Below are 12,523 nucleotides of genomic sequence, written 5' to 3'. Positions count from 1 at the left end.
AGGATCAATGGGCATCAATAGATCGGCCTCAATCAGGTTTTTAGGGTCAGGTAGTACATTTTGCAATTGTTGTTCTATCACATGAAGAGTTGCTCAATGTGGTTTGACCTCCTCCAGTATTACGCCACATCATTTTAACAGCAAATTGTAAAATGCCTTCAGAAGTGTGGACGTTATTACTTGAAGCAGAGTTAAGAAATTGAACTGCATCGCTGGGTCCCATATACAGCACACACAAGTGTAAAATGATGCCCCTGATGAATGTCCAGCATTTATTTGCCTTGTTAGGACAGACACCTGTACAAGTTGGGCTTTGAATGTAAAAGAAAAAAGTATGAACTACATACTTGAGTGGTTATAATCTAGTGTATATCTAGCCACAGATTGTTTGCTGTATGTTGTATCAATTGTGTTTACATGTTTGTATGAATTTGTGGTTTTGTACATTATTTTTAAGGTTTTAAAACAATGCTATTTATTGTGTGTTAAAAGTATAATAAAATGAAATTATTTTTTAATAATGGATTTTGGGTATTAGTCTATTGATTTATATGTCTCTGTCATTGAGAGTTGTGACCCATACTTTAAAGCCTTCCTTTTGTAGAATGAATGCTCTTAGAAGCAGGACATGGCTCCCGTGAGAGGGCAGGCTGTTATTGGGACCCCGTGATGGAGGAGCTTGGGTGAACATGCAGACGTGAGTACACCTCTTGCAAGAGGTAACAAGGGGTATGTTGTGAAGGAGGGATGTGTGTATGAGTGCGAAGGAGTGTGGTGCGGCCATGTGGCGAGATTCATTTTATTATTATTATTATTATTATTATTTGGTAAGGCAATAGGATTTTACAGAGGAAATATAGGAATGTAGGGAGCCTTTGAGTGAGGGAAGATGATGGTGTCATTTATTGTGTGTCAGAGATAAAAGAAAAAATGAGGATCTCTGTATAATTAGTGAGCTCGTGCAAGTAGTGATTATTTGTTTTTCAGCTTGTTTTAGTTTGTTCTTTTAGTATAACGATTCTTTGTATAAGAGGCGGAGGCAGGCCCGTGTTGATAAATTGTTTTTGTGGAGTGTGGTAGTGTGTGCGTGTGGAAAGGGGGAGGAGGAAGAGTTGATAAGGGGTGACGGGGAGGCAGGGACGGTGGACTGGTAGTGACTTTGGTGATAAAAGTGTGCACAGCACATAATTATAAAGGTTAGGCTTTTTACCGCGCAAAAGTGCAAGATGAAAGGAGGAACGCCTTTGGAGTACATGTATAGTGCATTACCATTGTAGAGGGACAAAATAGAGAAATATCACAAACAGTGGGTGGTAGAGAGACACGGGGGATGCCCCGCTCCTGAACAGAGCAGGGCACCCACAATAGAGACATTTTATATCAAATGAGCACGTTTTAAATATAAAGTTCAACAGCTGCAAAAGAGAAAAGAAATACTGGATCTATGGAAGATGATAGAGGATGTGGAGGATCCTGATGGACACAGAATATCCAAGGCACTGGCCTAGATAAAATGGCAGCAACAGCACAGGGGAATAGGACTGCACCCCCGCACACAGGGCTTTACCCACTCACCACTTGCCCAGCAACGGGGTATAGAAACCCGACATACGACCCACCCCAGCGACTGTCCCACCACCCTACATGCCAACATCAAGTGCTATCCCGCCCCAGGACAATAAGAAGAAGCCTTAGAGGCAACGTGAGTAGAATTGGCTCGACTGAGAGCGTCCCAAGAGGGAGGGGGCAGGAAGGGGCTGGGTGAATGGAGAGCAGGAGACATTATGTTTCCGCTAGATAGTACAGCCATAAAAGATGTGCACATTGAGAAGGATGGATGGGGTGAGGGACGAGCGGAAAGTACAGGGTACGGGAGAGTAAGGTCTGACAGAGGTACAGACAGGGAGTTGCAGGATGATGAGTGGGACACAGTTGACAAGGTTGAGGATGATGAAGGGGACGAGCAGCAGGCACCAGAGGCCACGCCACGGTTGGAGAGTTTGTGGGGTCCGCGATTAAGAAATATGTATGGCCGAATGGCATTAACAAGGAAAAAAAGGAAGTGCAGGACATAAAGAAGGTAAGTGTACAGGCACCCAGATGCCGTTATTGCACAGAAGCCTAGGGAGAACACATTATGTGCCTTGGGCGCAAATGGATAAGAACAATCTTAAGTTACTCCCACCCCTTATTTCTAGTGCCAGAAAATAGATATACGCTTTCAAAAAACATACAGCAGCGATTCCCTTGGCCGTGGGGGATATGAAAAACGTTCTTGTTGCAATTGTGGGGTGATCAGGCTGGAGATGGGTGGGTGAAAGCAGGGTACCCAAGAGTAAAATTGGACGATGATGCACATGATGGTGCGCCCTTCAATAATATCAAGGCACAGGTGTGGGATGCACTGCAGCGAACGTACCCTGACACTCCAGGTCTGCAGTCTATCATGCAGTTCACCATCGGGGACGATGAAGGGCCGGGGCCATACATTATTAGGTTCAGGAGATGTGGTGGGTAGAGACGGGGGACCAGTGGGACAGATCAGTTCCTCTCTTTCATTTTGTCATTAAAAGAGGGTTACTGTTAGGTTTTGATCTGCCCCTGTCCATTCTCTGAGTATGTGTTGGTGCTGTACTGAGTGTGTTGTGGAATGTTTGGACAGGACCTTGCATGAGTGTTCCACTGCGCATGAGGGTTCTAAGAAAATCAGTTGAGACCTGGCACTGAATGGAAGAGGGGGCCGGTGGATGTCTCCCCCTGCCTGTGTTACTTACCTTTCTGCCCTTATGTACTTGCCCTGAGACTGAACCCAGTAAAGACTTATGAAACCCACGAGCGGCTCCACCTGTGTATATCTTGACTCCCAAACCCTGAACCTAACATTGGCGAGGAGGATTTATCTCTGGGAACGTCCAATGGTGACAGTGAGCAGTATAAGGTTGGAAAGCTGCACTTCAGGAGAAGGAGTCCACTGACAGAAGGTACATGCAGCAAGAAAAGGAGGAAGACCCCCAGAGGAGCAGGAGACATCCACCGGCCACCCCAAGCTGTCCCTTGGCCATAAGGTGAGCGTGCCCCGTTTGCCAAATCCGGCAATAGCATGCGCCTAGTATTAATTTCATGGGGGCTGGCGCTTGCACCTTAAGGGGCGGTGAACTGTAACGGACCCATATGGCCATAGTATTAACCCTGTTAGACACCGTTATGGTGCGGGAATTACCCTCAGAGGAAGAGCTACTTACTGCATGTGAGATCTGGCCTGGGGAATGGTCTCTTACCCTGAATGAAGGGCCGCACGGGAGCTTGCAAGTGCGCCATATGCCAGCAAGGTTTGACTTGTGGCGGTCCCAGCGTTCTACTAGAGAAATAAAGCAGGGCGGCCGGTTCTCTCCGTACAGGGAACAAGATGCCAATGCACTGGCACGTACCTCCTCCTTTTTTACTGCCTTGATGTTGGGCCGTGGAGCGTGCGGTCCGGGTGGCCATTTCCTCAGCGTGGTCTGTGTGGCGCTTGGTGGCACCTGTTGAGGTGCTCTTCTGGGCGGCCTTGGCGTGGCGGTTGGAGCGGAGCTCTCTGTCCGTGGCCGCTCACTCGGGCCTAATGGTGACGTCACACTCCTGCTGGGGGTATCGGTGATCGTTGCCAGGCATAGATCGTTTGTGCCTGGCACTGAATGGAAGAGGGGGCCGGTGGATGTCTCCCCCTGCCTGTTACCTACCTTTCTGCCCTTATGTACTTGCCCTGAGACTGAACCCAGTAAAGACTTATGAAACCCACGAGCGGCTCCACCTGTGTATATCTTGACTCCCAAACCCTGAACCTAACAGTTACCCAAGGACGTGCAGAATGGGCTTGACAAAATAGTGAGCATCGAAGCAAAGGGGTGGGCAGAGATTCAAACTATAATAATACACCACTGTAAGAGAATTAAAGAGCGTGAGAAGAAAGTGACCCAAAGGCTGCAGGCTGAGGAAGTGAAACTAGTACATAAGAAGGTAGCAAGATAGCTGTAGAGGTGGCAGAGTAAACACTGGCACCTCCGGAAGTGAGAATAGCACCATTCAGGCCAGGAGGAGAACAAAGACACTGGGGAGGTGGACCTTAGTATCCTCACCAGAGTGGCAGCAAGGAGGTCAGCAGAGCAGGAGGGGCGGGTTCCGAGGAGGAAGGGCGGATTTGGAGTTATGGAACCTCGGGGTGCAGGCATGGGTCCCTCACAATGTTGGAGCTGTGAGAGGTGGGGAAATTTTGCAAGGGAGAACAGGAGCGAATAGAGGGCGGGATATGTCTCCTATACCAATTACCATCCACCATCCCAGCCTCAACCACAGGTGAAGCTCCCACGGCCAACCACCACACCATATGAAATACATCTGGCTTATACCCAACTGCCACCTCGACCACCAGGTGTACAAGAGCGTAACTACTAGATGCTGCAGCAACCAATGCCCCAACAGAATGCCATGTACGGTAGTAGCATGCCACCAGCCAACGCGGTGCCGAACAGCACTGTTGTATCCTGTAATGTAATGTAATAACATTTATAAGCGCAAACTAAGGACAAAAGGCATCTAGGTGCTAAGAAACAGCATGGGGGAGGGCAAAGAGCCACTCCAAGAGCTTCAGCTAATACAGAACCTACAAAAGATGATTTTTTTGGGCTTTCCTGAATAGTAAGTGGTCTTTAATACTGCGCAGGTGATTTGGAAGCGAGTTCCACATAACGGGCATGAGGATTGAAAAAGTGCGCCCTCGTACCGAGTTCTTCGAAAGCAAGGTACTATTGAAAGTTTCTGAGACTCTGAGCAAAGACATCTGGAGGCAGCAGAAGGAATGAACTTTGTCTGCAAATACTCAGCCCCACTCTGATGAACAACCCAGTGAGTAATACACAGAGTCTTAAACTCAATACGACTACACACCGGGAGCCAGTGCAGTTGATGGAGAAGGTCGAGGGAGTGGGACATACGACCTGCTCCAAAAGCCAAACAGGCAGCAGCATTCTGTAGAAGCTGTAATCTTAAGACCAGAAAAGCAGGTTGGCCCAAATAGATACCATTGCAGTAATCAGTGACCCCAAGAATCAAGGCTGCAACCACCTTAGCTCGAGACTCAGGGGGGAGAAATGGCAGAGTCTTCCTCAGGATTGTTTAACTTCACAAACCAAGAGTTGCATACTGATGCAATTTGTAGCTCCTGAGAACCAGAGGCCTGGACTTTAATGCTTAAACCTTTAACAAAAGTAACAGGGGGTGGGCATGGACCCAGCAAAACTTGCCAGAACTCTGCGGTCCAGGTTGCTTGTGATTCGATTACACCTGTCACCATTATCTCGGTCTTTGCACCATTCAACTTCAGCCAGGATTTGGCCATTCCGTCCCTTACTGCTGTAAAGCAGTTCCTCAGTTGAGATTGCGGGTTGCGTTTTGGAGAATCTAGTCGAAGGAGAAGCTGTGCATCATCGACATAGGCATAAAACCTTACCCCAAACTCCTGAATTAGGTCAGCCAGTGGGCGCAAGTACAGTTTAAAAAGCAACAGGGACAAAGAAGAACCCTGACAAACCCCACACGACAGGACCCAAGCAGAAGATTCCAAAGGAAATAGTGAGACTGTTTGCATGCGTTCTGGAAGGAAAGATGTAAACCAGGCAAGAGGAGCCCCAGAAATACCCGCCCTCATCAGACCTTTCAGTAAGATATCATGACCAATGGTATCAAAGGCCAAGGAGAGGTCGAGCAAAATCAGCACTCTGACCTCCCCACAGTCCTGAAGACGTGCCAGACCGTCCAGAACTGAAACATAACCGACTGCACCTCTTAAGGGATGGAAGCCAGATTGAAAAGGGTGCAACAGGTGTGGGTGTGATGGGGACCAACCCTTTCACATTCCCAGGTACTAACTCTTGCATGCCCAGTCCTGCCCATGACAGTCCATCCTGATGAGGAACCCTTGGTTGAGACGCTGAGATAGGTAACAATTTCTCTTCATGGTTGACACAGGTGGCAGTAAATCATGCATCAGTGGAGGAGTTTTCCCACTATTGGGTGAAACTCTTGACACACAGGGCTTCTCTGGGGCCGTCGCGACGGTTCCCTACACAAAAGAAGGGGATATCAAAATAGGGGGGAAAGTGATACGTGCACCCCTGTTGTATACTAAGAGTTCCCCCATAAAGCTGCTTGGGCGGGACCTGCTAAGCAAGTTGAACATGACCATTTCGTTAACAGACAGTGGGGTAGTGTGTGATGCCCCAGGCACGTGTGCAATAAGAGCTATGATTATCATTCACACATGGGTGGAGGCCATAGTTTGCAGTATTCCTGTGGACCCAGACATGTTTGTGTATGGCATAACTGTGCTTCTTGAGTCTGTGCCCTAAATCGGTAAGGCCTGCTGGCGAGTGCCAACAGACTTCTTTTTCCAGACTGTGGTAGCACCTAAATTAATGGCAGGAACAATGCTGTCTCTGGGTATGCAGGGCCTGTTAGTGTCAGCAAAGAAAATTGTTGTCATAGCGACTGATTCAGAAGGGTGTGAATGGTGCATAGTGTTATGTATTGACCCAGCAGTGCCTCTTAAAGAAGTTAGAGACTATGGTGCAGTATCGAAAAGTACAATGCCCCTTGATGGCTTTTGTGGCACCCCCCCCTTTCTGCGACACACACTTAGAGCAGGTCCCTGAAAGACTATGGACGACAATTGCGCATGAAGTAGGGCTCCTGCAAGGAGTGACCCCAGTACAAATAAAACTGAAGCCAGGCGCTGTGCTGCCAAGAGTGAAACAATACCCTTTATCAAGAGAGGCTGAGGAGGGCATTCAAGACAATATCGTTGCACTACTATACCAAGGGATAATTGTACCGTCCACCTCCACATGCAACACAGCGATCTATCTGATAAAGAAAGCAAAAGGGGGGAGTTGGAGGATGACCCAGGATTTGTGCCCCATTAATGATATTGTACAGGCAGAATTTCCATTAGTTCCAAACCCTGCGACAATACTTTGCAACATCCCTAAAGAGGCGTCCCATTTTACGGTTTTGGATCTCCAAAACACCTTCTTTTCTGTTCCCCTGCACACCGACTCACACTACCTCACTGCGTTCGCACATGGGGGAATGCGCTTCAAACACACAAGATTACCACAGGTGTACTGTGAGTCCCCCAGTATTTACACACTGATCTAGGTAACATTCAGGTTCTTAGTACCATTATTCAATATGTTGATGATTTACTAGTGTGCAGCATCAGCGAGCACAAGTGCAGACAAGATTCAATCACACTCTTAGAGCTTTTGGCCCGCAAGGGACACAACATTGATAAAGCCAATTTACAGTATTGCCTCCAGGAGGTGCTCTACTTGGTCAACTGATCTCTGTGAATGGCAAGAGAATTATCCTTAATCGCACGGCCTCTGTTCGTGCCACCCTACAGCCCAAGACAGTGAAGGAAATGCAGACATTTCTGGGTCTCTGAACTATTGCAGAGCATGAATACTTGACTATACAGCATACACCAGGCCCCTCCTCCAGGCCCTCAAGGAAGCACAGAAGGGGGACAGCAAAATAGCGTGGACAGAAGACATGCTTACAAATTTCAATGGCCTCAAGGAAGTTATATCGACAGCGCCAGTGCTACCAACCTCAGATTACACGCAGGAGTTTTACTTATTTTCTCACTCCAACAGGCAATTAATGACCGTGGTTCTAACACAAAAGAGCACCAATGGTATGTTAAATTCTGTGATGCAGGGCCTGGTTGCATGCAAGCAGACAGTTGCTGCTGCTGTATTTGCAATTGAAAAGAGTTCTTCTATCGTCATGGGATGCTCTGTAATATTGTACGTCAAGCATGCAGTTTTTGCAATACTAGAGAGGTCAAAATCCACCCTGACCACGCAGCGAGCATCTGCCTACAAGGTTATCCTATCGAGTGCAAACATTCCCTTTGTTCTATGCAAACAGTAAACCGGGCAAACTTTCTGATGTAAATGTGCTTCGATGAGGACTTGGTCAAATGTTGGGGAGGCGCTAGTGCCTTGACTAGCGCCTTCCTGCACCCCCCATGCACTTTACAATTAGGCAAGACTTCTCTAAGCACTATAGCACTGAGAAAGCCTTTTTCATGCAAATATAATCACACACAGACATGGCCAGCCACTAAATGAAGATAGTTAGTATTTAAATATAAGGTGCAAATAACCATTAGCTGAATACACTTGTAACTGTTATTCTATGTAGTTTTAAAATCTCAAAGCATGGTAATGCAGCCTGTGCTAAAAATAGACTACAGGCATTGCGTGGTGCCCGGCTAGCTCTGGCAGAGCACACGAAGTGGCTGAGCAGCTGTTTCCTGTCCATCAAAAACCAATGCAGAATAAAGACCCAATGCACGACATACAGAGTACTATGAAAAAAAAGGTTTTAAGGAGAATTACTGGACCAGATAAAATATGAGTATAATGCGTGAAGTGTTTAGAGTATGGTGGGAAGATGTATTTATATAATAATAATAATTATAATAATAATAATTTATTGTGATGTAGTCCAAAAATTAGAACTTTACACAAAATCATTACAAATCTCAAATTAAAAAGTCAATAGAGACATCTTTCACAATTATACAGAATTCCAAAAACTTCATAGCACTTCAATCTGAAAAGAATGTAAAATGACATATCTCTAATTTAAACAAATATACATACAAGCAGATGCATGGCTCAGACCAGTACCAAAGCATGCCGTATAAATCAATACCGACAACTGCAAAACAGGGTTCTATAGCAGTGTAGTCAGATCAGCAATACTAAGTGAAATTGGTAACAGTAATTTTCTAACCTGTGACCACACTCTAAACAGGGCAAGTTGGGATGATATTGCATATGAGTTGAGACAGTAAACCCAAAGAGAGTCGCCAACAATACTCTCATATCCATATACCAATCTTCCTAGCGAGTTCATATATAATGGGCCCAATTTAGGGCAATAGGTAAGAACATGTCTGGCAGTTTCCAGAGATTCTGGTCTCTTACAGATACAGCAAGCCCTGTCACTTAAAGCTAAACCCTGATGAACACCTGTAATAGCAAGGACCTGTAGTGGTTAGTTCGCAGCCTTAGCAGAAAATCCCTCACCGCCAGGTCAGGGCAGAGTAATAAATGGGGCTGTGTTCTCCTGTATCTGTGAATTACGTTGCGCACAGCCTCATACCCTTTCAGCTTTTCAAGATGGGAGTAGTTTTCACACCAATCCCAGTGATTTAGTTTGCGCACAAATGATTTTTTCAGATGGATAAATGGTTGCATTTTCTTTTCTGCATGAATCCAACAAATCTCTAGGAAAAGTGATTCATTGAGTTTTTAAAAATTGTCTCCCCTCAAAACCAGGTCTGCCCGAGAGAGGTGGCCAGAACATAAATATAACATTCGCTGCAATAACAATAAATCTCCAGTTTCGAGACATTTTACAGCGGCTCGTCACACTATAGCCCAGATTAGGTTTACCATTTTGGAGGTTGTCAAACGTCCAACCAGGGGAGGTGACTATATCAGAACCCTTGCTCAAAGGGAGATGTTTTGGATAGATTACCTTGATACCATTTCACCAAGAGGACTGAATGAGGAATTCTCTCTTAATTGCTTTGTTTGAATTTGATCCTTACTTGGCATCTTGAATCCCTTTGATTTTATTTCCATTATACTACCCTTGACACTCCTTGGATTTGACTCCTTTATTTTGCGTTGTGCTGGCTTTCCAGCCTCACTTTGTATTTACCTACTCTGTCTATGGTGCTCAACTTATCTTCTTTCTTGTCATTTATTGTTTATTCATTGATTACATTTGGGCCTCGTGTCTGCGGTGTATGGCCAGCATATTGTGTATTTGGCTTGTCAGTAATTTTTTGGTTACATTTATTTTCCTGGGTTGGTTTAGTTCATTCCTTATGCCTCTGCGCGGTCACTTTTCTCTATTTTTTATTATTTTATTTCCAGGCGCTTTATTGTTGTTCCTCCTCTCCTTTAGAATACCATTTACGTGGCCGTTAGTTTCCTTTTAATGCTCTTCATTGTGTTTGACTATTGCTTTCCTTTTATCCACGCTTTATTATCAGTATACTTTGTTTCTTTGCATATTCCATATTTAATTTTCCTGTTTCACTATAGTATCGCTCTTCAGCTGTGTATTTTCTTGTTTAATTGCCGACAGTAGTTCCGCTTTTACTTACCTTGCCGGCACGTACTGTTACCTACGTTTCTAATCACGTGCTATTGTCACATGATCGCTAACTGGTGCTAAATAGAACTCTCCCGGTTGCAATGTTCAGAGCTGTTCCAGCCGTGATGTGCGCTGGCGATCGCTTTATACTTCGCGGTGAGTGTATAGAGACAAAAGGGCTTCATTTATTGATCGTGGTGAACTTTAATCTGAGTTGTATATCTGCACTCAGGGGTTGTCTTTGGTAATAGGTTTTTTTCACTTATCTTTTATTTTGCTTCTTAAGCATTTGGTTCATCAATTCCCCGATTGAATGGAGTGCATGTTTTTTTTAGTGTTTTTTACCCTTGGGAGTTTAGCCTTAGGTGTATTCTGCACTTGGAACGTGTCATGTTTATTTAATCTCCTGTTTATTTTATTTGAATGACTTCTCCCTTGGCTATCGACTTGTTAGCCATTTAAACAGTTGGATTACATGATTTTTTCAACGGTTGCTTTCTTTCTTTTTTTCGATACATGTAGTGGTGCACTTGTCTTCACTCGTCCAACCTTGGCATTTCCCTGGTACCTCCTGTAGTTACATCTGAATCTCTTGGGATTTGATTTACATCTTATCTGATGGCCCCAGTTGGATCCTCTAGTACTTCATCACGGTTACAGTGACTTTGGCTCTAATTAGTGGTAAGCAGTTTCTTTTGAGTTTGTTTGATGTGTTTTTGATTTGTTTATCCATGAGGTTCACCATACACATATCTTGCTGCGTACGTACTTTTATTCATTTTTCCACAATAGGACAATGACTTCGAATTAGTCCATATGTACTTTAGCAGCAATTGGATCATTTAACTCGTCAGATATTTCTACACATTGCTGCTGTCAACCCAATATGTACGCCCGCTCTCCCCACAGGTATTTTGCATTCCATTTAATTTATTTTTTATTGTTTACTATTTCGGTATACTTTAATGCCCATTTGAGGCCTAACCTTGTTCCACTTCTTTGGAGTCACACCCAGGGGTAGTCTGACTGTTATGTGTATATAATTATTTTTGGTTTAATTGCAACTACGTAAATGTGGATGCCTGTGTGCATTCTAAATTAGGCAATATTTGTTATATTTCATGTTTTGGATTTCTCAAGTTTTGTGTACACTATCAATATTACATTGTATATATGATACTGATGTTTGTTTTCAATGTATATCATTTCAGATCACTTTGCGCCTGAAGAAGGGGGTGCTCCCCGAAACGCGTAGAGCACCTGAGCATCTGAGTTGATTACAAGAATATTACTTGGCTTTGCCCATTGTAATTTATATTACACATCATTGTTTCATTTGTTTTTTGTATACTTTTCTCGTTATATTAATGGCCTTATTGAATTTATTGGATGTTTGTACTTTTCCATGCTAACCAGAAGTGTTTTGGTAACAACAATGCTAAGAACTGCTTTTTTTGTCTAAGTCTTATTTTTTACCAGTAAAAAACTTTTTACTACTATTGACTGATTGTGTATCAGCTTTAATGGTGTGCAGGGGACGGGAGTGTCTTTATATTTAGACACTTCTTTCTGTTCTATCCCCTCAAAACCTTCTCAGCATCATAGTTGTTTCCCACGATCGCAAGCAACTTAAGATTTTAGTTAGAAAACTCTCTGAACAAGACAGCCCCAAAGCTAACCCTGCTCGCCAATACTGGCCCTCTAGAATATTGAGCCAGTTTAGGTCCTGTATAGCCAGTGCTTCCAGGCCAGAGTATAGCTGGGACAAAGCACTGCTGGTATAACTTTATAGTACCCGCCGAGCTAAATCCCGCATTCCCTCTTGAGAATTTGTAGGCCTGCTGTGTCAGGAATTTGGCTTGGTTTTTTTTGCAGGCAATTATCTTGTTATAATTTGGAGATGTATCGAACTCCAAGCCCAAGTAAGGATAGGAGTCGTCAAACGCTATCAGGCCCAAACTAGATTCAATTCCCAATCTGGAGGGACCCTTTCTGCTAATCAGCATTATCTTTGTCTTGATAGCCAGACCCAGCTCGGAGGAGTACTGTGCAAGTTCCTCCAGCATACTCTTGATGCCAGATAATGTTCTGTCGAACAGTATCAGGTCATCTGCGTAGAGCATACCTGCTATTGGAATGGTCCCCAATTTAGGGGGGCAGTTTGTCTTAAATCCCATATGTTGGAGTAAGCCAGAGTTGTAAAGATTATATAGCGTGTGTGCCGCCACACATCCCTACTTTACTCCCATGTTAATACTAATGGGTTCAGTCACTGCACGTTCATTGTTAAGTCTAACCTTAGCAC

General features: G+C 44.5%; 1 long non-coding RNA gene across 1 annotated transcript; it reads left to right on the top strand.

Moving 5' to 3' along the window:
* The first annotated feature begins 610 nt into the window (after positions 1 to 610).
* LOC138515552 (uncharacterized) lies at positions 611 to 11,717 on the top strand. The gene is made up of 2 exons (XR_011282070.1): positions 611 to 697; positions 11,430 to 11,717. It is a non-coding gene; the product is annotated as an uncharacterized lncRNA (long non-coding RNA).
* The last annotated feature ends 806 nt before the right edge of the window (positions 11,718 to 12,523 follow it).

This window comes from Ambystoma mexicanum, chromosome 6q (genome assembly GCF_040938575.1).
Source record: "Ambystoma mexicanum isolate Mex_15411 chromosome 6q, UKY_AmexF1_1, whole genome shotgun sequence".
Taxonomy (NCBI): Eukaryota; Metazoa; Chordata; class Amphibia; order Caudata; family Ambystomatidae; genus Ambystoma; species Ambystoma mexicanum.
Note: the sequence above shows the minus strand (reverse complement) of the source record. Positions and strands in the feature narration are given on the sequence as shown.